At 39.6% G+C, this 25262-nt stretch overlaps 1 protein-coding gene across 10 annotated transcripts in view; it reads left to right on the top strand.

Annotated features, from left to right (window-relative positions):
* Positions 1–1401: 1401 nt before the first annotated feature.
* FIGN (fidgetin, microtubule severing factor) overlaps positions 1402–25262 on the top strand; it is a 127206-nt gene continuing 103345 nt past the window's right edge. For 8 of the 10 annotated variants that reach the window (XM_021528570.3, XM_085584325.1, XM_085584321.1 and 5 more), the window contains exon 1: positions 24194–24578. The gene's annotated coding sequence lies outside the window, so the exon portion shown is untranslated. Of the gene's footprint in view, positions 1505–9911; positions 10022–10120; positions 10137–23184; positions 23321–24193; positions 24579–25262 lie in introns of those variants that run through there. The other 2 variants (XM_085584324.1, XM_077785000.2) reach the window with 2 other exon arrangements.

The following is a 25262-nucleotide window of genomic DNA, read 5'->3' as shown; positions in this document are numbered from 1 at the left end:
GGCTATGCTGATCAAATTGTTTGTGTTTGATGCTTTATATTCCAACCTGAGAAGTCTTTGTGGTAGGAATGTAACCTTTTTTTGGCTCATTTTCTAGTGCTGATTGTAAAATTACAAGTTTATTCATTGCAAAATGTTGATTCTTTTTCCACCTTGGTGTTAAACTGACAGTTTTAAAAGACCTGGTCTTGTTTATTGTTTAGGAAGCAAAAAAATATCTTGACTGGTTCTCTGTATAACAAAACTCCTTTTCTTAACTAACAGAAGGTTGCAAGCAAAAATAACAGCCATAATATTGGGGACTAATTTTGGTATAAAGCATGAGCCATATTATAAAATATTCAATTCAGTTGAATTTTGAATGGTGCCAGCCAGATATTAGTATCTCCTGGATGAGCCATGCCATGTCATTCAAAAAAAATGGGGAGCAGCATTCACTTTTTGTCATCCAGATAGCAAAGAATTTCATAAATTGAAATGCTCTTTGCAAGTGTGCAATCTAGCCTCCTAGCACTGGCTTAGAGACCATATTCTAAACAGCTATGTCCAGCCAGCATAAAGCAGCATAATGTAGTCATCAATCCTCTTTCCAGTGATGTTTTACACCACCTTTGGCTCTCTGTCATGCTACATTTTTGCATAGGATTAAGGTATCCCTGAACCTTGGGGAACATCCATCCCATACCAGTCCTCTCTTGGAGCCTGTAATTTGAGAACTAGCAAGATGCTAATTAAGGATTGAAATATATAAATAGTTGGTTGAGATTATCATAATGGGGACAGAATGCTTTTATCTTTAGTTGTCCTCTACTGGATTGTGCTTTCACAAACTTTTAGCCCACAACTGGCTCAGTTTTTAAACTATTGCTTATGTTTTATCTTTGTTAGAGCCAAATACTGTGTTAAGTAACTTGAATGGAAAGCTCCTGCTCTGTAGGCTTTTTTTTGTTTGAGAGAGGAAAAGAAGTCAGTGCAGTGTAATGATGTTCAGGTGGACAATAAGTGAAAATATTGTCATTGCTTTGGAGAACAATAGAATTTGTCTCATTCAAAATATGTCTTTCATGTACTGAAATTCCATTTGTTAAAGCTCTAAAAGTGTCTCTCACTCCTTTCTTATTACCTATTACATTGTAAAATAAATTTGTTATGTATTGTTTATTTTAATGAATATTTAAGCAGATTCCCTAATTATTTTAATAAAAATATTTTGATATAATTTCTGAATATTAAATAATGGACAACAATATTCACTGTGCTTATAAAATGTTAAATTTAGTAGTACTTGCAGACATTAAGCCATCAGTGCTATTTGAGGTGTTTCAAAACCATGCCCCCTTTAGAAGGCAGGCAGCACTAAACATTCCTTCCATAGCAACTATATTCATAGCAGCAAGCTACCAGAGTCAGTCAAACCTAATAGCCTGTCAGACATTCCGTGCTGCTGATAGGTTGTTGGGGTTTCCACTGTCAGATTTTTTTCTGAAGTTACAATCCAGGATAGGTGAGTTGCAATTTTTTTTACTAGTGTGAGGTTTTTGATCAATACTACAGTTTCTCTGAAGAGGGACCTGTGGGTAGTGATGCCATATTTTACTTTAAAATGCTGTGATGTAAATTTGGGGTTCTTTCCTATACAGACTGACAAAAGACTTTTAAAAAAAATTTCTTCCCTGCCTCAGCTATGTACTGTCAGTTAGGAAGTCCAGAGTTCTGTATTGATGTTTGAGACTCCTCGTTTGTCTTCTGTGATGGGATCAGGCTGGAATGCATAACATGTCAGTGAAGCAGCATGGCTGGTGGCATCATGCATGGCAGAGAAGGCCTGATCCCAAGCAAATATTCTCTGAAGTGGAACACTCAAAAGACCAAACCTTGTTCATTTCTAAAATGTAATTTTTAATGTGTTTTGATAAATATTGCCAGGAATTTGTATTTTAAGCTCACAGAAATCTCTATTAAAGAAAAATCACACTCAAAACAGTTCATGAGAATACAATTTTCTTCATTTCTTTGAGGCCTTTTTTGAGAAATATAAAACTGTCAAGGAGTGGCATGAAACTACAATATAAAGGCTTCACATTAAAAATTCAGTTTTGTCTTTCCCTATCAATATTTCTAAAGGAAGAAAGAAAAACTCCCAAATTCTAATTTTCAAACTGTAAGTCTGGTGTTACACAGCAAAGATGTGAAAGCTTTTGTTTACTGCACTTTTCTAGTCATGGCACTGCAGTCTAAATGAGCCTTTTATTCATGTTACTATAGTATGTAATTCAAGTACCTGACATTAACTTGTGAAGGATACCATTGGTTTCAAGGTACCACTGAGGCCATGGATACATGAAAAAGTTAGTGTGAGATAACCCAGAGTGCACATTTGCTTTGTCCTACTGTGTGTAACACTGCCTCTCTGTGCACTCTCACTTCATTCTAACTGTGTGCTACTTCACTTCTAACAAGGGGCAAGATTTTCTGCTCCCTTATATATATAAACATCTTCACGTCAGAGATATGTGCTTCCCTCGCCAGATTCCTCTCCTAATTGAAATAACTTACATGACCTTGTGTCTGGCTAGTTTCTCACATCTAAAGCAGTACCTAGTGATGTTCTTGTAACTGGTGAGATTAGCATGATATATTTTAGAAAATAATAAATTCTATGATAACTTATGACAACTGTTGCTGTCTGGTGCAGAATCTCCTAAAGGTTTGGTTTTTTTTTTTTGTTTTTTTTTTTTTTTCCTTGTAAATAGATGTCTCTGAAGATTTATATGTCTTTATGTTAATTAATTACTTTTCCTCTTCCATTTAAGCTGCTGTTCTCAGGTAACAGACTGAAACATTCTAGATGAAGGGTGCAAATCACAGAATTATGAATTAATATAACCAAGGATGAGGAAAAAGAGGCCCAAATACTGTCAGAACAGTCTTCCATTATTGAATTTGAAGTGATAGTGAATGTAAATTAGGTAATGAAACTCAAATTATGTAGACCCAACAGAGACTAGGTCCATAATAGTGGAGTATAGGAATTTCATTTCCTTCTAGAGCTTAATACAGTAAAATCCCATGGTGTTATATACAGGTAGTTTAGTTGTACTAGATGAGGTATTTTCTTTGAAGGCATAAATTGGTCATGATTTTAGTTAGGTTTATGACCTTAAGGATGACTCTTACTGCTGGTAAGTTTGTTTGCTTGGTTTTTTGTTGTTACCTTGCACATTGCTATAGAGAAGTAGAAATTTTGCAAGAAGAATTAAACTGTCTTGCTTAATCTTTTACTTCTAAAATATTGCTATTCTAATTTCAGAGTTCTATTATCTCCTCATGCAAAAAAAACATTGTAATTTCACTCTTCATTTTTTCAAAGCAATGATAAGAAAGATAATAATTCTGTCTCCTGCTAACACCAAGGTAAAGATTGGAACTTCTCATTAGAGTCTATGCAGAATGTAAAGGTTTATACTTCACCACAGAGAGAGGGTATATCACCAGAATATCCCTCTCCTGTTCACTCTAGGGAAAGAAAAACTTCTCTTTGTATTTTAGGATAGTCCTATTTTAAGAACTAGTCCATGGAGCAAGAGTTTAATGTAATTGCTTCAACTGCAATGCAAAGGGAAACTGGAACATGAAAATAAGCACAATCAAAGAAATAATATTGGCACTTGAGTGTTTTTGAGTTAATTTTCAACAACAAATTAATAATTTTTCTTCCCTCACAAATCTTGTATAAACATAAGTAGTATTCACAAAAATAAACAATAACTCAGATGACGAGAAAAAACCCAACTGTATTTCCTACTTTGCTGGGGCCTGTGCCATAGCCTAGTTATTGAAAAAGCAAAACTGTCCCTGAAGTGAACCTTGAGAAGCAGTACAGCCGAGCAGTGCTGTGACCTGGTGTATTATATGACCATCTTTCTCCCCAAGCCCTCTTGGAGGTTTGGAGTGTGCAATAGAAGGGAGGTTTTTTCAGGGACTGGCTGTGAGAGTTCTGGTTATCTAATATACATGCTTGATTGTGGAGATGAGATAACACCTGTCTGACTGCAAACACTGGGTCTTGTGAAGGACTCTAGTGTTGCTTTGTGAGCTGAGAGAGCCACTCTTCTGAAAGGGACTCTGAAGCAAAAAAGAATGTGCCAAACCACTTCACTTGTAATAACCTACAAATCTCTTTTTACAAAAATCAGAAAATAATCCCAAAAAATAGGCCCTACTTCCCATTTTCCTCCCTTAAGGAGAAGTTGGTAATTTTTTCAGTCTGCACAGTGAGGAAGTTGCTGTTTTTCCTGGTGCTGTCAGTCTGGAACCATTCTCTGTTTATCTGAGGACTCCAAATTTATCTCTTAGAAAAGTTGTGTCCATTGTCAGTTCAGAGAGCCAAGTTACTATGTGTACCAGGGATCCCAAAAACAAAACTGAATTGTCATTATATTTGGTCACCGACATCTGCACAATTCACATCATTAAAATCAGGCCAGTATTTCATATTGTGCACCAAAATCAGCCCTTTTACTTTTGAAATAAAGCAGTTGATTTTTAAAAAGATTTCTTACAATATAGATTTATGCTCACCTAAAGATCTCAGTTCCCTGATGAAATTTCTCCAAATACATATATAAAGATTCTTCAGAGAGTAGAAAAGAGGTAAGAAATCCCTCCAGAGCAAACAATGAAGCCTCTTCATTTCAGAAACTCTTTCGCTTCTCAAAGGCAATGGGGATTTGATGGACCTGGCAGTCTTAATTCCCAAGCCAAATTCCTCTTACAGACAAAGCCCTGCTGGCTAAGCCATTCTTTCATATGCAACAAGCTCCAACACCGCTTCTGATCCAAAGCTGGCAGTTTGACACAAGAAGAGAAGTGATTTCTCAGGTGAATATATTGCAAACCATGTCTCATCTCTAAACATCTAGAGTTTTTTTTTTTCTCACATGCTGAACAAGGGGAGTAACATGGGTCCCTGTGGTATATTCTCTGTTCAAGGGAACAATGACTCATCATTATCTAGTGAATTTTCACAGGGAACAGGAATGGAGCCACTCAAGAGCTATTCTCTGTAGCTGGCAACTACAAATATCTCAAAAAAGTATCAGATTTGGATGTCTCAAAGGATAGTAGTTAATAAAAAACAAACAAACAAACAAAAAAACCACCCTGCATTCTAATTTCCTTTTGATCCATAGCTGGGTTGCATACCCTGGATGGTAACATGACTTGTCAGGCTGCCAGAAATGTAAAGCCTATAAGTTGTTGAGTTCAGTAAATTCACTAAGTTTTTAGTGAATTTTCTGGGGAAAAAATGGTTTATTAGTTTGTAGCTATCAAGGAAATCTTCACATACAGCTGTTTTTGTTTCTTGGCTCAGTGTTTATCTGCACTGATAGAGAGAATTTATATCCAGCAGAAGCCATATACCTCATCAGCTTTTACTAAGCATCTGTTGATAACTCACTGATTTTAAGCTAATAACTGATACTATGGAATGCTGTCATAACAGAGCAGTCAAAATTCAGGCAAACTGCATTTGCCCTACAAGATGGTATTTGTTTCTGTAAGAAAGCACAGTTTTGAACTTACATCTGAGCAATCTGATTTCAAATTCTTCATTGCAATCACAATCTAACTCAGCTTTCAAATGAGTGGAGGCACGTGGGATATATGAAGGTGTTATTTTTCACAAACTGTCCTGCCATTGGGATTTTTCAGATATTATTATGGAGCAATGTTAATGGTTTAATGTTAATGTTTACATACAACTTCTCCCTGGCTGTATTCTAGGCATTCTCCAGCAATTAATGGCCTGTTCCATCCACACATGGAGCTCCAGCACAGGGCACATGGACTCCTGCAATGACAGGGTTCATAGGTCCAGCCCTTCTCTATATTCATCACTGATCATATATTCCGTGTTTTAACAAGCTCTGAATATGGCTTAGTAGTTCCTCATTATCATGCTTTCCATTCTGAATGTCTTTCTCAGCTTGGACTTTCCCTCTGACATCTTTCTTTGCAATTTGTTCTCTTAGCTATCTTTATAGCTATGTGCTTTATGTAAATCCACAATGATACTGCTTTTGCTCTCTTCATCAGCCATAAGAAAATATTTTCTGGTGTTTCCAGAAGGTTTATTCACAGCCTTTCTCCTTTTCTCATCTTAGTAAAATTAATGCTGAATTCCCTATTCAAGTCTTCCTAAGGGAGCTTTACTGTTCCTCTATGTTGTGTATGATGGGTCATCACTTTCAAATGATGAAATTATGATTTGATGAAGCATTAGTTCCAGGGAAATGGTGATACTGAATCTGTGTTTGTCCACCATGTATTTAATAGGACAAAGCTGGTCACAGGTTTTTAAATGTCATTTGGTACTTCTTGAGTTTATACTTGAGGTTGTTCTGCAGCCTTTTAAGTAGAACTACTTAATATAACCAGAGGCTTTAAAGCAAAGACAAATGGAAATAAATATGTGCCACAAAAATGGCAACTAAGAAATTGGACAATTTCTCAATCCTTTATGTCAGTAGTTTGCCTAAGAACTAAGTAAAAACTTTCAAATTTAGGCCAACATGATGAATTGGTCAAACATGCTGAGCAACCTGATCCTAAAGCCTACCTTGCTTGAGCTGGGGGTTGGACTACAGTGTTCCTGAGGTCCCTTCACATCTGAATTGCCTTATGATCTTTTTGTGAGTTGATGAGAATGAATGATTGACTGAGATATCTGTGATACGTGGAATGCATTTGTTGGCCCACGTGCTGTTGTGATTGTTGAGAGATACCAGTGCTCATGAGGGAACTTTAACTCACTTGTGTCACCAGTTTTCTGCTTAGTTCCATTTCTTGTTATCAATGTAAGAAACAGTTAACAAATCACAGAGCAGACTGAGAGCCTCTGATAACTTTTTTTAGCAAAATATGGAAGTGTGTCACTTTGAGTTACACTTTTATTAAGCTATCATAGCATTACAATTACGTAGAGTTAAAAAATAATTTTTTGTCCTATTCATGATTTTCCCAACAAGGTCCTAATTTCACTCTGTAGAAGTACAAAAGCAACCAGGGAACTATTTTAAATTTTAATGAAGAGACATGTCCTTCTTTCTAGGAGTTGGTCTACTTCTCTACTTCTATGTGGTGGTAAGTGGGAAAAGTTTCATTTTCTGTTATACTACTGTCATCCTCAGAAGGTTCATAAGCTTCAGCTGCTCCCATATGGCACAACCACTCTAAGTTTCTCAAGGAATTCTCTGCAGTTGATCTCCAGAGGTAGTTTGTTATTGGCTCTAGTTTTTGTGGATGGCCTGTGGTTTACTACAGTGGCGTCTTGCACTCAATAAAAGTACATACCATGAACTTCTTCCAGATTGATAGGTACAGCTTACACAAAGATCATGTGTGACCACAGGACCTCATACCTGATGTTATGATCTTTGCCACACAACCTGTATATGTGTTCTGGAGTGCTGGTTCATTAACAGTGACATGACAGGAAAATTATGGGGTTTTTTGTCAATGTTGTGAGCGTGGTTCTTAGACTAGAAACAGGAAAGATACTGAATAGCAATTGAGGCTAATAATGTGAATAATTTTGAAGCTTGTGCAGGGCATAAATAATTAATCTTACAGTTTTTGATAGCATCTGTTTACTGTGTCACAGAAAGGAGTTACTTCTCATAACGAGCACCTCATGGCTTACTAAAATTTTGTTTTGTCTCACACATCAGGTACCATAAAACTCAAAGTCAACACCATGCAACTGAACTGGGCACCTCTACACCTCTTTTCTTCTTCTTGTTATTAATTCCTGAGGGAACACTCAATGGTAAAAAGACAACTAATATGTCAAACGTGACAGCAAATTGATTTGTCATGTCAAGCTAATTTAAGCCAACTTTTCAACTACAATATTCATGTAACTTTGCACACATTTTTATACCTAAATCATAATAATCTCAGGAACATTGGTAAACTGTGCATTAGGTTACATATTCATTGAGGCTGAGTTCCCTGTTCTGTGCAATTCAGCACAAGCAAAGATCAACACTAAGAATTTACTTGCAACATTTTTTGAAAACTTAAAAGTTAAGAATCTTTAGAAAGCCCATAGAAGTGGACATGTACGTGATACAAACTAATATCCAGTAAGTTTTGTCAAGATCCAGATATTAGTTACTTCTGGAACCTGAGCATATAATTTGAAAAAACATTACATTTTCTGCATGTACATATTCCCTACCCATGACTACACAATACTGGAAAAAATGTATGTTTCAAAGCAGAGAGCTGTATCTATTTCCTGATTTTATCCATAGTTGCATCCTAATACAAATACCTATTTTATTTTGATTTCATACCCCCAGGCAAATGCATTTAACTGTAGTGCACTGGCTGAGAGATCTGTTTCACATTCTGTACTAGGATATAAGGTTTTTAAGAACATACAAAGTGTTCACTTGTGGATTCTATCATGGCAGTGTGCCTCGGAGCAGCATCGCAACCTCTCCAGAGCAAACTTAAATGATTTAGTGCAAAATTTAGACTATAGCACAAATGAAAACTAGGAGAAAAATGTCAATAAAATTGCAAGGGAGAAGTAAAGACTCTTCTAGCACCTTGAAACATTAGCAATTTTATTCAGAAGAAATTGCAGTATATGCACACTTCCGCTGCATGAAAGGTCATGAATCTGCCTTCTGCACTCAGTTGAGCTATTATATTAAATAAGAAAATTCACCCTGGCTGCAGCTGTACTTATGTACATCCCTGTATGCTTCCCAAGGGAATATTGGAAGAGTGGATGGCTGCAATATATTCTCTCTCACCCATGTACTTTTGCTAATCACAGCCCTTTTTTGCCAAGAAAAGAGACAAACAAACAAAGTTATACTGTTAAGTAACATCAGAAGTATTTTGAGAACATCAAAAGTAAAGACAAACTCTGCTGAAATTGCAATTACGTGCTCCCTTCAACCAGGATCCCCATATTTATGGGCAGTCATACCTGGAGAGGTATCCAGGCCCTAATACTCCAACTCAATGCACGTAATGTTTCTCTGGCATGCCTATGTTGATGCCCATCTGCTGGAGTGGCATTGTGCCACTTGCAAGGTAATAACACAAATTCAGCTGAAGATACTTGCCAGGCACAAACAGGTTTGTAAGATGAGCCTTCAAAACTCAGTGTTGTGAAAGATCTTTTCCTCCAAGATCCCTTTGGGAAAATGCACCATGTTATTCCTATATGGATGGGTTTCAGTACTCAATGTCGTGTCTTTTCATATCAAGTATAGGATACACACAATGGAATACTGCTGTTATCCCAAAATAAACAGCATTTGTTCTAGGAGGTTGGTGAGATTGAAGTGAAATTATACAATCTCAGCAGTAATTAAGATGATATTCAAAGCAATAACAACAACAACAACAAGAATAACAATAATAATGGTAGTAGCATTACAACTGCATTGCTAGCTGCTCTTGAAGACAGAGCAGCTAAGGAATTAAAAACCTGATATTCATTACCCATTCTCAGTTGGTCTTCTGTCTACTGAATTTTCACTGTAATGAATCTTATATTGTAATAAGGAAAAATTCAGTAATTTTTAGCCAGAGTAATAGCAACAGGCTGAAGTTGAAAGGCATCTCTGGAGTTTGTCCAGTCCTTTGTTCAAAGGTTACTCATCTAGAGCCAGTTGCTAAGGGCTGTCTTAAGCCGGGAGTTGAGTATCTCTAAGGATGGAAACTTCACAGCCTCTCTGATCAACTTGTTACAGTGTTTGACTATCATCACAGTAAAAAGGTAGGGTTTTATGTTTAAATGAAATTTCCTGTCTTTCAATTTGTGTCCTCTTGTCATTCCACCAAATACCATTGGCCTGATTTACTTTTTGCTCTCTCTTAAGGTTTTTATACACACTGGTGAGACAATGAGCATTCATCTCTCTCAGCCTCTCCTCATAAAGATGCTCCAGCGCCTTAATTACCTCCTTGGCCTGTTGCTGGATGAGCCTCAGTAAGTCTGTATCTTTCCTTCTTTCTTTTCCATGCAGGAAAAAATCAGAGAAGCCAAAGCTAAGTTTGAATGTAATTTGGCAACTTTTGTAAAGGATAAAACAGCAAAAGGAAGGGTAAGTCCAACCTTTGTTCTCCACTGGGTCTGGGAGGGAACTTAGTAACTGCAGATGAGGAGAAAGTGGAAGTTCTTAATGCCTTCTTTGCCTCAGTCTTTAGTGGGAAAACAGCTTGTCCTCAGCTGTCCTCCTGGGCTGGAAGATGGTGTCAGGGAGCAGAATGATCCCCCTGTTATCCAGGAGGAGGCAGTCAGAGAATTGCTGAGCTGCTTGGATGTTCATAAATCTATGGGATGAGATGGGCTCCACCCCAGGGTGATGAAGGAGATGGCAGATGAGCTTGTGAAGCTACTCCCCATAATTTACCAACAGTCCTGGCTCACTGGTGAGGTTTCAGATGACTGGAAGCTGGCCAATGTGACACCCATTCACAAAAAGGGTGAGAAGGAGGATTCTGGTTAGGCCAGTTATTCTGACCTCAGTAACCAGTAAGGTAATGGAACAGTTTGTATTGAGTGTCATCACACAGCACTTACAGGATGGCCAGGGTATCAGACCCAGCCAGCAGGGGTTTAGGAGGGGTAGGTTGTGTTTGACCAACCTGATGTCCTTTTATGACCAGGTGACCTACCTGGTGGATGCAGGAAAGGCTGTGGGTGTTGTTTATTTGGACTTCAGCAAGGCCTTTGGCACTGTCTCCCACAGCACACTCCTGGAAAAGCTGCAGCCCATGGCTGGGACAGGAGCTCTGTGCTGGGTTAGGAACTGGCTGGATGGCCGGCCCAGAGAAGGGTGGTGAATGGTCTGCATCCAGCTGGGGACACTCACCAGTGCTGTCCCTCTGGGGTCTGTGCTGGGGCCAATTCTGTTTAATATCTTTGATGACATGGATGAGGGGATTGAGTCTTTCATCAGTAAGTTTGTGGATGACATTTAGCTGGGATCATGTGTCAATCTGTTGGAAGGTAGGAGAGCTCTGCAGAGAGACCTGGAACAGTTGGATGGATGGGCAGAGTCCAGTAAGATGAGGTTTAATAAGTCCAAGTGCTGACTCCTGCATTCTGGCCACAATAACCCCTGCAGCATTATAGGCTGGGCACGGTGTGGCTGGGCAGTGCCCAGGCAGGAAGGGCCCTGGGGGTGCTGGTCAGCAGCAGCTGAGCACGAGCCAGCAGTGAGCCCTGGTGGCCAACAAGGCCGGGGCCTCCTGGCCCGTGTCAGGAATGGTGTGGCCAGCAGGAGCAGGGAGGTCATTGTGCCCCTGTACCTGGCACTGGTGAGGCCACACCTTGAGAGCTGTGTCCAGTTCTGGCCCCTCAGCTTGGGAAGGACCTTGAGACAGAGGAGGCAACGAGGCTGGAGAGGGGATTGGAACACAAACCCTGTGAGGAGTGGCTGAGGAGCTGGGGTATTTAACCTGGAGAAAAGGAGCCTCAGAGGTGACTTTATCACTCTCTATTACCTCCTGAAAGGTGGGGGTTGGTCCCTTTCTCCAGGCAGCAACTGACAGAAAGAGAGGACACAGTCTTAAGCTGCACCAAGGGAAATACAGGTTGGAAATTAGGAAAATTTTTTTTTTACTGAAAGAGTGGTAAAGTACTGGAATGATCTGCCTGGGGAGATGGTGGAGTCACCATCCCTGGATGGGTTTAAAAAAAGATTTGATGATTTGATGTGGCATTGGGTGCTATGGTTTTGTTGCAGTGTTAGGCATGGGCTGGACTTGATGATATTGAAGATCTCTTCCAACCTAGTGATTTTGTGATTCTTGACAAGGAATGACCAGGAATTAACCCAGCAGGCCAGATGTTTCCCACCAGGGTTGTGCAGAAGTAAAAAATCACCTCTCTCAACATCCTGGCAACACTATTTCAACTTATAACTGGAAATATAATAGATTATGAAATAGTAAAATATTATCACAGTTCAAAAATACTATCAAGTCCAAGATTATGAGAGAGTCTACAATCTTACCTTCAGCTTTAGTGTATAGCTATTTTTCTCAGAATTTATTTTAAAATATCATCCAGAAGGTATCTTCTAAAGCATGTCAGGCATCGGAACAGGGTGCCAAAAAAAGTGGTTGAGTTGCTATTCCAGGAGGCATTTAAAAGACGTGTAGATGTTGCTCCTTGGGACATCATTTAGTGATGGATGTGGCAGCACCAGGTTAATGGCTGTATTTGATGAGGTATCTTCCAAACAAGACAATTCTATCATTCTAAGTTACATTGCAGTATTAACTATTTTAGATTTTAAAAAAGTATTATATGTGTTGAGAAGTTTATGTTAAATATATATAATACTATAAATATAAACATGTCAAATGTTTTGAAAATGAAAGTGAGTGCTTTAACTACTAGATAACCAGCTGGTTATCTAGCTTGCAGTTTTACATATAGTCACACACTTAGCCCTTCCTTCCTGTGGTTAATAGTTCCTCCTGTAAAGTTAAAGGTTACTAGTATAAAACAGGGTGGGGAAAAAGAGAGGCAGAAGCTGGTTTCTCTCTAGTGCAGAGTGTATAACTGCTAAAGACAATGACACATAAGAAGTTTTAGTTTTTTCAAGATCAAATCCTATATGCCACAATCTGATATTTCTCAATTGTCCTTATTGGTTGTGACTGTAATATTCTTTCATTCCATATGAACTTCAGACTCTCAAAACAAGCTCAGTGAGGCACAAAAGGCTACAATGAAATGGGTTGTGCATCATTAGATGGTGGGTAGAGAGTCTTAACATTCTTTTGTAGTCAATTGTGATCTACCGCTGTGGTTTCAAGATTGAGAATGTTATCCTGTCAATAAGTCTTCTCCAAAGCTAAGTTTTTGCAAGCTGGTACAGGATGTAAAAACTTATATTTTGCCTACTTTAAATGAAAATTAAATACAAATGTGTATTTAAACCTTGGTAGCCATGGATAGTGAAGAGGGTGGTATAACTTCATATTTGTGTACGCGTCTTCCTCACAAAAATTCAAACCACCAAGAATTTGGGAACTTGCACACTTGACTTTTTCTTCATAAAGATATTTCATGTTTTGAGAGATGACACAGATATGCATATCTTCCCTGGATAACTTTTAATGAAGTTTATATCCTGCTTGGTTCTTTCAGATGGTGAGAAGCAAAAGCAAATTTCAAGTTTTTCTACAGTTTTGGTGTAGTAAATACTGTTGTTTTTTCATGGCTCCATCACACAAAATCTAGAACAAAACCCCATTCATGTTAAATTAAAAGACTGAGCAGGGCTTGTGAGGAGGAGTCACTCACCATATACTGTCTCTCCAGAGATGGAGAAGGCATGACCCTTGCATTCTTTGTGGGGAACTGGATATAGACCCTCGATCCAGTGACTATGAAAGCAAGCTATTGAACACATTTCTAATAATGGCAACTTTAGCAAATGAAAAAAATTGTTTTCAAAAAAGAAGTACAGAAAAAATAACAAAATCATTTGGTCTGTATGTAATAATTGATGAAATGCCAAGTTTTTCTTGCATATTACATTTATTTAAGTAAAGGTAAGAAGATGAATTTGAAGTAAATGATATGCAAAGGATGGGTTTTGAAACACTTCTTGGACCTGCAGACTTGGTCTAACCCAGCTGACAGCACACATTCCTTTGTCTAACTTGAGTAAAAAGGTATTATTTGTATATCCTATAGCCTATCTAGAAGAAAATTTAGAAAGAGGATTGTCAAGAGTTCTGATTAATTCAAACTACCTTGTCAAATCCTTAACAGTTTGACAATGGTCCAAAACAAGGAATTCTGCAAAGTTCTTACTAGTACTTAAAATGGAGGAAAGGCATTAACAGAGGGAGGAAATTAGTCTGGGGTAAAAAGAAGGGGGGTGTTGGTAGTGATGGAAAGGTTAAAAGAAAGGGAAAAATGTGATGGAAAATTATTTTGTTTAAAAGCTGGCATTTGGTATTTTCAAAGGGCAAAATGTATTTTTTGTTTTATGACAAATGAATGTAAAAATGTGCATGCCTTGTGGCCTAGAGGACAAAACAGTAGGATCAATGTTCTTTTTGTACTCTATGAAGCTTGAGATTAAAGTCCCCACTGATAAACTGAACATTCTTTAAAAGTGACCAGAAGCAAACAGTGTCTGTTTGCTGCTACTTTATTAGAAAGATACCACTGAGAATAGCTAAGAATACTATTTGATCTTAAACAGGTTGACCAAATTATTGCAGTTGGCTCGAGTACATGAGATGCCTTCTGCAAATTATTGTTTCTGGTTATAAACCTTTATAATATCTCAGAATGAATTATGTATGTATTTCATGTTTTCTTTTCTTTTATCAGCCTTGATGTTCTCATTTCAAGTTTCACCCTAGCCTCCTAATAATGCAATATTGAGGCCATTCAGACACTAATTATGCCTCCATGGCTTTCTTGAAATGACTAAATCAGCATCAGTTCTATAATTATCATGAGTAAGTTTGTATCTGTGCCTCACACCACATGAAAAGCACAACTTTAAATGATTTATGAATATATGCATCTGTAACATTGAATGTGCACTTTCTAATACTATACATACAAGAGACATAGAGATACTTCAAACATATGTTCACCTGTGTGTATGTTCTCAGCTTCACTGAACTCGGCTGGGTATCTTACACAAACACAGCCTGATTGTATACAAATTATCGCATTGTTGTTTTCTTAATAGATGTGTATGTGAAATACCAACAAAATGTTTACATTTAAGCATCCTGACTATTTAGATAGAACAAAATATAAGCAAGTGTTCATCAAGACTAGTGTTCAGACTTGATAATTTTATAATTTTCTTTATGTTTATATAAAGTCTAACAAGAATGACTGGCAGGACAGAAAGAATTATACATATACAAATGCAATTCCTTTATATTTTCATTGTTCTCCTTTTAAATTATTGATGTTGCCAGTAGTCATTTGTCAAGAAATCAAGATATATATACTGTAGTGTTACATTTCTGTACATTTGTAAACTGTGCCTCATAATGCTTATATTTCAAGTAAAAGCAAAAATAAAAGAATACTGTAAAATAAATAATATTCCTAAATTCTTAATAAAAAAGTTGTGAAGAATAATAAACATACAACTTAAAACATAAAGAGAGCTTATAGACAGCTTTGAGTCACTTATACCCTGCAGAATCACCTGTGCATTTGGGAGCTGATAAAGATAAGTAGACCTACACAACACAGCATCTTGTGATGTGGCACAGAACCCCATAGCCCACTTTGGTCTCTGATAACAACTGATTTCTGAATTTCTCTCCTCCCTCCTTTCCTCTCCTTCAATACAGATTCTTTGTTTTGTATGAAAAGTTGTGCTGATCACTGGTATTTTATGACCTACATTATTACCCTCTAGGTAGCAGAATGATAGTGCCAAACTAATTATTGCATTGTCTAATTTTAAATCCAGGTCTAGCGAGATTAACAACTTGCACATTAATTCTGAGCATCAACTGTGCACCTAACATAATGCAATTTTAAATGAAAGAAGCCTGCTCTGAAAACTTTTATATACTTTCATCTGGATCATCAGCTAATGTAAATTACTACAGCACCATTAACTTCAATGGAATTATGCCAGTCTTCCCAACTGGATGATTTGGCCTTTTTTTTTTTTTTTTTTTCCTTTAAATTCAGGAAATGTTTCTGGTTTGAGGCATATGAATGTCAGAGGAGAAAACACTGATTTCACTTATAAATGTAAGATCTCATCTACGTAAGCCCAGAACGTGTCTGTTAAACTCAGTGGATTAATTCCAGATTTTCATCCCTGTAAATGAGATCAGAATTGGCTTGGAATGTGCTTTTGGTTCCTTGACATCCTCCTCCCCCAATACAAACACTCTCAGTATAGAGAAGGATTTTTCAGTTCTTCCTAATTAAATTTTAAAAGATAGAAAAAGAAGGACATTCACAGTCATGGAAAGTGTGAAAACTGCTTTGTAGATAGGTAGAAAACCAGACTTGGCAATGTGTCCTTACTTGCTGTTTCATCCTGCTAATTTTTGTGAAGAAACTTATGTGTTGGAAAAACATAGAAGCTCCCTGTATCTGAATGCTGTCAACAGTCAGGCAAATTTGGATCTAAAATGTAGTTTTGGATCCTAAAAAAAAAAAAAAAAATAATTTCATGTACTGAAAAGAGAAACAGTCCTGTATAAGTACTGAACCATGCCAATTTAGCAAAAAAATTAAGTAATTGTGTAACACAGTGGGTATAAAGTTTCATTGCATTAGAAAGCTGCTGAATTGAAGAGTCTTAGAGTATTTAACTACCCTTCCAGCTGCATGGAAAGAAAAAATGTCGTTAACAATATCCTCGCCATATATTTGCCATAATAATTGGCAAAACCCATATAATAAAAACAATTAGTTTGGCATATTGTATCCCCAGAATCAGAATCCTATACACCCAAGGTTGTGGTACTAATGGCATCCTCTGCCTGGCTGCTGTAGGCTATGTTGACCCCCAAGATAATATTCTGAGGTACTTTGACTCATGTTTAATTCTGATTAAGTTGTGCAATTGTATCAATTTAAGGTCAAGGTCTTGAATAAATTCTTTTGTGAGAACTACTAGCAGGTCTTTTAAAATTAAAAAGACTCATGTGTCTAATGGTCTTATGAGAACAGAATTATAAACTATGATCTTTAAAATACATTGTAATTTTATGGATACTTATTAAGAGAATTTATTGTATTGGTAATTTGGTATAAGTACTGCTGCCAGTTTAGTGACTTGTAACAGAAGAAAAGAATGCAGCATCTACTAATTTTTGTCCTTGCTTTTGATATTGTTGATTTGAAATGGGGAGAAGCTTTTTAAAGGATTTTTAAAGTTTGTGATGTCTTACTGTGCAGTAAGAATGACCTGCAAGTTGTCATGCTCTGGCCCTGATCCAGCAAAGCACTTAAGTGTGTGCTTAACTCTGAGCATTCAAGTTCCATTTACTGTAACGTGATTACTCATGTGCACAAAATTAAGCACATACTTAAGTGCCTTGTTGACTGAAGTCTGTGCTGTGCATTTAGCAAGTTTGATCTTTCTAAGGAAGCTAGAAGAAGAAAGTACAAGTTAGCAAGATTTAATTGTTATATTACACACAGTGGCGAAGGATGCTCCTTTGAATAGCACAAAACCCAGTAGCATTAATTTACTTTGCTAAGTTCTTTATCTTCTAAGTGAGACAATATGTTTCTTGCAATGGAAGAATAGCATATGTAGAACAGCTGCGTTGCTTAGGTTATCTGAATAGAGATGTTTGAATAATGTTTTCTTTCTTCAAAAATGTAAAATAAGCTTGTCTGAAATGTTGGTGCTTTGGCACATTGGAAATGTATTTTATTTTGGATATTTGATAAAGGCTCATAAACATGACATTCTAAACAATTAATACCTAGCAAGAATTAAAAAAAAATATTTCACTTGTTTAAAAACCTGTACAGAATGAAAAACTTTAGAGATGACGGCTCAGATAGATTTATAATATTATTTCAAGGCTAGAATACACCCAGATCAACACCAAAGGCAATGTTTAAAACATTAATAATTAATTATTATATATATATATATATAGTATTATAAGTCATAAACCTTGTTTTACTTTTACTATTAAAATAATTTCTTACTGTGAAGATCAATAACATAGTGTCGGGGTGTTACTTAGAGGAGGATATTTGTCTTAGAGTAAGGGAAATTTTAGATATTAAAAGAAAAAAAGTGAATAAAAGTTTGCTTCTAAAGCAAGAGCAAATAAAACCCTGTGGGTATTTTATCAGACATGCAGATCCTATGGCATGTAATTTTTTAGGGAAGCCTTTTCACATGCATGTGTGACTTTGAGCAAGTCCACTGCTGTGCTACATTTTTGTCCCCTTTAATTTTTAGGTTGATTCCATTGTAGAGTAAATGAGATATATTTTAATGTACATTCCAAGATGAGATACAAAGATTTTTCGATATCAAGGCTTGGAAAAAGCACTTGGGAAAAAAATTGCAAGCATACTATTGTTTGATTTTTTTACCATTCCCTGTTCCACTTTCTCTCCAAGATAAAATTTTGTGGGTTTTTTTTTTTTTCCTAGGCATTGTCTAAATTAAGTTATTAAGTATTAAGCATTATGTAAAATACATTTCTGTTATTGGTAATCATTAATTGTGGGTTTTCTAGTGGGATACTTAGTCAAAGTTTCATTGTAAGAACCTGTTGCTCATTAGTTTGTCAAACATAAACAATTGGGCAGCAATTTTCATGCCAAATATGTGCCTTGGGCTGTTTTTTAAAACTTTCAGCAAATATGGTCAGCTGATTCTCAGAATGCACTGAGGGAAAATCTGGTTTGCTCAAGTTAAGAAATTTCTGAAATATTTTGTTGACTAATGGCTTGTAGTCAGGCTTGGTGCTTGGGAAAGCATATTCCTCTACCACCAGCCTATAAAAGTCTTCCTCAGTGTGGAGAAATCTGAGCCTCAGTAAAATTGTTTGCATACTTTGTCAAAAGTTCTGTGTGCAGTAGGTGTATCCTTTCCTGGGGCTTGCAGATCTGAGCAGGACTTGCTCTCAGTTTTCTCTTTTCAGTTGCCAGTGGTGCTAAAGAGAAATACAAAGATAATAAGGGTGTCCATCAGATGTTCTTAGTCTTCCTCCTACAAATCACCAGAAAACATGGAATAAGAAGCAGCTTGATTAGAATTCAGAAGAGGGAGACCATCAAGGAAAGTGAAAGAAAGAAAAACAACAAAAGAAAATGTGTCCAGACACAGGAAAAAGGCAAAAGTCAAAGGTCATAAAATGTGATGGTAGTTTAGGACAAGGACTTGTGAATGAGACAGGTATTAGACAGGGGTGCACATGGGAACGACTGTGATTAACGTATGGAAACAGGGAGAAAGATGCTGGCACCAAGGCAAAGAGAATATTTGCCTATGAAGGAGTTAGAGACAGGAAAAAGAGGGAGAACATATTTTTAGCTGTCGTTACTTTGTCTTGGTCTTTGTTGGACCGTTAAATGTCTCTGATTTTTTCTGGCCTTGTGTGGGCACCTCATCCTCTTCTAGTTCAAATAAGGAGAATGTTTTTTAAGTGAGAACAAGTTATTAATGTATTTATTAAGTCAAACTACAGAGATTAGTGTGGTTCTTAAGCACTTAATGAACAAGATTGTGAAAAACAAAAGACAAAGAAAAAAAGCCCTAAAAACATTCAATTCCTTCCTAAAGTTCCCCAAGAGGGACTTTCTGTATTAAAGCTTGCTTTAAAATAATTGGAGAAATTGTAGTAAAAATGCATTTATGACCAGGGTAAAAAATATTAAGCACTCAAAATTCAAAAAATGCCAGAAGGTATATGTCTTTTCAGATATTCATGTGACAAACATCTATATATTGTTCTGTCATACAGAGCACTTGCTAAATTAATATTTTTTGTTGGATACTGTGAACAACTTCTCCTCCAGGACTAAAATGGAAAATAGAAGTGACTTCAGAGGACTGATACTTGTATGATGCCAAAAGCATCAAATATTCAGCAAGATGGTAGAGAATGAGCAATAAAGGGTTTGTCCAGAAATCTCACTGAAATCAAGGTGATTGTTTAATACAGAAATGGAAATGTACAAAGAAGAGAACAAAAATATTGGAGATGCTATCTCTTAAAGCCCCAGAATCTAACCCAAAGTAGTTACAATCATAGAAATCATCTATTTTTGCACTGGCACAGCTAAGATGTAAAAGTGCCTCTATGGACAGATGTTCTCGATATAATTTTTTTTCTGTTTCATACAGTCAGGAATTACACTAAACATGGCCAATAGTCATAGAATCATAGAGGGATTTGGGTTGGAAGGGACCTAAAAGTTTGTCTAGTTCCAATTCCCCTGCCATGGGCAGGGACACCTCCCACTAGAACTGGTTACTCAAAAGTCTCACCAAGCATGGCCTTGAACACCTCTGGGGATGAGGCATTCACAGCTTTTCTGGGTGATCCACTCCAGTGTCTATTTTTTCACAGTAAAAAATTTCTTCTTAATATCTAATCTAAGCATACCCTCTTTTAGTTTGAGAGATCAAGTGATGTTTTGTTAGATTAGGTACCAGCCGGTACCTAAATCAGCAGGCTGTGTGCTAAGGAGTCCAGGAAGACTTTACACATTCCTGGCTTAGATGTGTTTGAGGTGAAACTGTCCAGATCAGTGTTGTGGCTAGAAGGTATTTCATCCTTTGCAATCTCCTGGGAAGAACCTAGAAGTAATGTGTAACAATATTTGGTATGTATTACTCTGTGTTTAACCATTATCCCATTGTTTACTATGGGACTTCTTTATGGCATTAGTTCAACTAAATGTTAGTTGTTAGTATGCAAAAAAGAGACAATTACTTTTGATCTATATTTAAAAATACTTTAGGGTCTACACAGGTGTCATTACCTCTTGGAATATGAGCTCCAGCTAGCTGAGGCATCCATTAAACTCATGCTGACACACAAGACTGTGGTCTGAAAAGGCAGCAAGTGAATCTTGAGCTGCAGAGACTGGAGTTCTGTATGATGGTCACTCCAGCCAGAGAGAAAAGGGAGGCCCAGGAGGGGCTATCCTGCCACACACATTCTGGAAATGTCCCAGGATGTGGGACAGAGAGGCTGCTCAGTGGGGATCCAGATGGTATAAACATCTGATTTGAGTTGCCTGAGCTCTTAAACAGATTGTGCTCCTCACAAAGGAATAAAATAATACATAATCGCCAGTGACCAAAACTCCAAAAAAGAACACTTACAGCCTGTTTATTGCAGCACATCCTAGTATGCAATGACAGCTGTGGTTGCCTCACATGAGGTCTGAGGATGGGAGACTAGGAGGGATTCCCCAGCACAGAGGGAGGGAGACAAGCAGGAGGTCCTGCCCTGGAGGTCTGCACTTCCAGGGAGGTCTGTACTTCCAGCACACAAGGGGGATACAGGTGCTGCCAAATTTCAGCATTAGGAGAACTCAGACATTGCCATTTTGAAAACTTGCTTTAATTTACAAATAAAATCAATATAATTTAAATCACTAAAGAATATATCTCTGAACATTGTTGTTTTTATTATAATTCTTAAAAGCCTTTAGTAGACCTACCAAGTAGAGACTACAAAGTTCACATGCATCACATCAACATCCCTCCCATAGGAGCATACTTAGATAGTTTTATTCTTTGTTTTCTGTTATTTTTGTTTTGTTTCCACAATTCGCTTGGCTTAAATGATATTAATCTAGATTTGCTGAAAAGGTCTGTGAACCTTTCAAATATCTAGTCCAAGTTTGGAGTTTGTAACAAAACCCAAAACCAGGCAAGTTTTATGTGGTTTTGAATTTCATTGTAAACGTTTCACCTAGATGTTGAAACAGGCTCCAAGAAACATTCCCAGTTTTAAAGTCTATGAGAATTTCCCATTCAGAAGGATCAGCACTGGTGTCACTTTAACCAAGGAGTGGAATTTATCCATGTACAGATGAGCCCAACAAGGCCTTCACTTCATCCTAATTCACATCTCAAAATAAGAACTTAATATAGTATGTAAGTCTTATGTTGACCTTCTGCACAGAGATGAATGTCAACCCATACAAATATATGCTCCATGTCTATTGTTTCAATTTGTGTTATTTTGATGTGTCAGGAGAAGCCTGGAGGAAAAAAAAAGGTATATAAAATTAAAATACTGAGGTTAATGAAATACAAAGATTGTTAAACACTTTCTTTCTAGGTTAAAAAGTTTAAAAAGCACTTGTGTTTATTGACTAAAGCCTTATGGTAATTGCCAGTTGGTTTCCTACAGGTACAAGTCACAGAACTCTGTAACTGACCAAGAAACTCATCTTTCTCTTGAGAGAAAGCGTGCATAGTACCATGATTTGCGAAAAAAAACTATGGGAAAAGAATCCAGATGCCTAAAGTAGCAAAGACAAAAGAATCCTTTTTATGTTTTACGATGATTTTTAGACCAAGCTCATGACCCTGGGATTGTGATGACTTAGTGCCTGATGCTGGCAACACTAGCAGAGGCAATATGCTGTGCTGCAGATGTCAGCATCAGAGACTGCTAAATGTAACTTGTGTAGGTGGGTCAAATTAGGGGATACCAGGGGCTACTGATGTGTTGCCTGCATTTGGAGCAGTTATCTGCTTGCCAAGGTGGCTGCTTAATACCCACAAGCCCTTGTAGAAGGGACGATGAGCAGCTGTGTGCACAGGTAATGGGCTGACCCAGCCTCTGGGCCCGCTGCTCAGAGCCACCCGATGTTGAGGGCATGGAAAAGGTGTCAGAAGAGCACGGTGCAGACTGGACCACAGCGGGTGCTGTGGCTGGGTGTCGCCTGCTGGCTGCTCAGGACAGCTGTCTAAAGCTATTTCAATAGACTCCTGTTGCTATAGCTATGTTGCAAGTTCTAAAAATAGCTCTCTACATCCCAAAATTCAGTTTAACTGTATTTTCCTGTGTATGTTTTGTTATACTTCGGACATACTGGGAAGCAAAAGCAATATCTGCTCCAAACCAGCTCCTTGTTTCAGGATACTTTTGTTATTTAACTGGCAGTGCTCTCCTTGTGTAGCAGTAACTAGTTATCCTTAGCTGTCCAAGTGAGCCAGGAACACCTTCCATATTCTTAATAAGCAGAAGTCTGTCTAGCCCTTTTGCTCTTTTTATTTCCAATCTTTAGGCACAGTCTTGTCATACAGGCTGGCTACAGCCTTCCAAAAGTGTGAAAGGTGCCTATTTTCACCAGCAGGTAAAAACCATTTTGGATTAACTAAATCACTGCATGCATCAACCAGACAGGCTTTCCTGTTCTTTCTTTTCCCTCTCCATTACCTGGGTAGGATAGGGACTGGCTGACAGCTCACAGCAGCTTCTGCTGGCAACTAGTTCAGAGTATTATTTAGGCCTACTATATTACTGCAAAGGGAAACAGACAAGAAATGAGCTTATTCCAACTCCTCCAGATGCTAATCCCCTGGGTCTGGTCTCCCCTTCCTCCTCCAGAGCCTTAACTGCCTCTACATCTTCCATTTTTACTAAGAAAATTTAATCGGTCTCCTCTATATCCAGGACGGACAAACAACCCTCCGAAGCCATCCTTAACTCCACAGCAGGACAAGGAAGCGAGGAAGTGAAACCACTCCAGTCCTCTAAACCAGAGCCCAGGAACAGCATCCGGACAGCACGGCTTCTTCCCTGTGAGAAGGTAAAAATGCTCTGAACAGTCCCATCAGGTGCAAGCCCAAGAACGTGGATGTGTCTCGTGGGAAGCTCTCACTGCCCTTTCCGCAGCCGCGGTGACGGGGAAGCGGCGCGCAGCCGTGCGGGGCTGGAGCGGGGAGAGCCGGTGCTGGGGAGCCCCGAGTGCGAGAGGCAGGGCCCGGTCCGTGCCGCCGCCTGGCCACCGTACGCCTTCCCTGCCGGCACGAGGCGGCCGCACGGCCCGTCCAACAGCCCCCCCGGGGAATCCCTCTGATGCAAGGGGAGTCCCCGGCAGCTGTGGGCCGGGGTAGCTGAGCTGGCTCCCTGCCATCCCCCGCCGAGCCGGGCTGGGAAGTGCGGGGAGAGGGAGGTGTGGCTGCCGGGGCCCCTCAGCCATTGCCGGCTACCGGGATCGCCTCTCCGCGGCTGCTAGGAGCCGGGCTCCGGCGGGCAGCGGCCGGGGCTCCCCGGGAGCGGCGCGGGGCCCCGCACGGCTGCGCGGCCCCGCCGCTCGGGCCGGGACGGCACTTCCACCCCGGCCATTTTCCTCGGGCGGGAGGCGGCGGCGACCCGCGAGCCCCGACGCCGCCCGCCCGCCCGGGGCCGCGGCGCAGGAGCCGGCGGCCGGGGCAGCCGCGCAGGCCGCTGCCGGCCGAGCCGGGACGCCCCACCGGCCCCAGGCGGGGAGACGCGGGGCGGCCGCGGCGAAGCGGAGGCGGCCGCAGCCGGGGGCAGCTCCGCCGCCGGAGCCCGCCCGCCCGCCCCGCGGGTGCCGCTAGGCCCCGGCCCCGCGCCGCCGCGCCCGAGGGGAGCCCCGCTGCCGCCGCTGCCGCCGCGCAGGGAGCGCGCTGCGCGCTGCCCCCGGCCCGCGGCCCCGCGGAGGGAGCGGAGCCGCGGCACGGACGCCCCGCCAGCCCCCGCGGGAAGCGGCGGCCCCGGCGCGCAGGACCGCGGAGCGCCCCCGCCCCCCGCGCCGCTCCCCCTTTGAAAACTGATCTTTGGCTCTTCGCGTGAAAGTGATTTGAATTTGGCTCGGCGGCGCTCTGCGCAGGCGTCCAGCTGCTGGCATGCTGGCTCCTTGCAAAGCAGCTGTTTTGGGTTTGAAATTCCAACATGGCAGAGGCTGCAGTCAGTCTTCCCTTCAAAAACTTGGAATGATTTCAAATCATAGGCACCTTCACTTAACCCGAGCCCCCATTCATCAGCAAACACATCGGATCGATGCTACTCTAACCTATCGGGTTCTTGTACCAAATCTCCAGGTAAGAGGATCTTTTTTTTTTCCTTCCCCCCCCCCCCCCCCCCCCCCCAGTCTCCCTACCATCGTTTTACATTTTTTTAAATCTTAAAGATCTCCGACACAGCCGCGTATTAATTGCCTGTTCGTGCCCTAAATATTTTGCCTATTTTGCGGTCTTTTTCTGATACTAAGCACTCCGGTCTGCTTGGCTGATCGTAGTCTGGAAAGTACAGATATACAATCGCAGTGCATGGTTTTTCCTCCTTGATCATTGCCAACAATAGTAGGCAGATTAAGAGTTCGCGATTGCAAGCTCCCTCCCCACCTCCTTCTCCTCTTAATTGGATTTATTTTTAAGTTGCTTTGAAAATAATAAACTGCAGGTAACGCGGGTCTGGACATTGAGGCAACTAACTTCTGACTAAATAAGTGCAAATAAGAATCTCGCAGAACAAAAGTTAGGTTTAAATTGCTGTGTCTTGGCTGGGGGGGGGGGCAGGAATATGTCAGAGGAGCTGTTGCAGTAAAATGTAAGCACATCATGTTGGAGGGGGTACAGCGTGGTGGGCGTATTGTTGGCTCAGGAGGGAGAGAAAGATGTATAATTTAATGGTATATACAATCCACTGATCCTATTACTATCCTCCCTGGAGCTCTTGTTAGTTTCAATGGGAGTGAGTGAAATTGACATGGACTTGCATTCCTG

This window comes from Lonchura striata, chromosome 7, assembly GCF_050655825.1.
Source record: "Lonchura striata isolate lonStrDom1 chromosome 7, ASM5065582v1, whole genome shotgun sequence".
Classification (NCBI taxonomy): Eukaryota; Metazoa; Chordata; class Aves; order Passeriformes; family Estrildidae; genus Lonchura; species Lonchura striata.
This window is presented reverse-complemented; position numbering and strand designations above follow the sequence as displayed.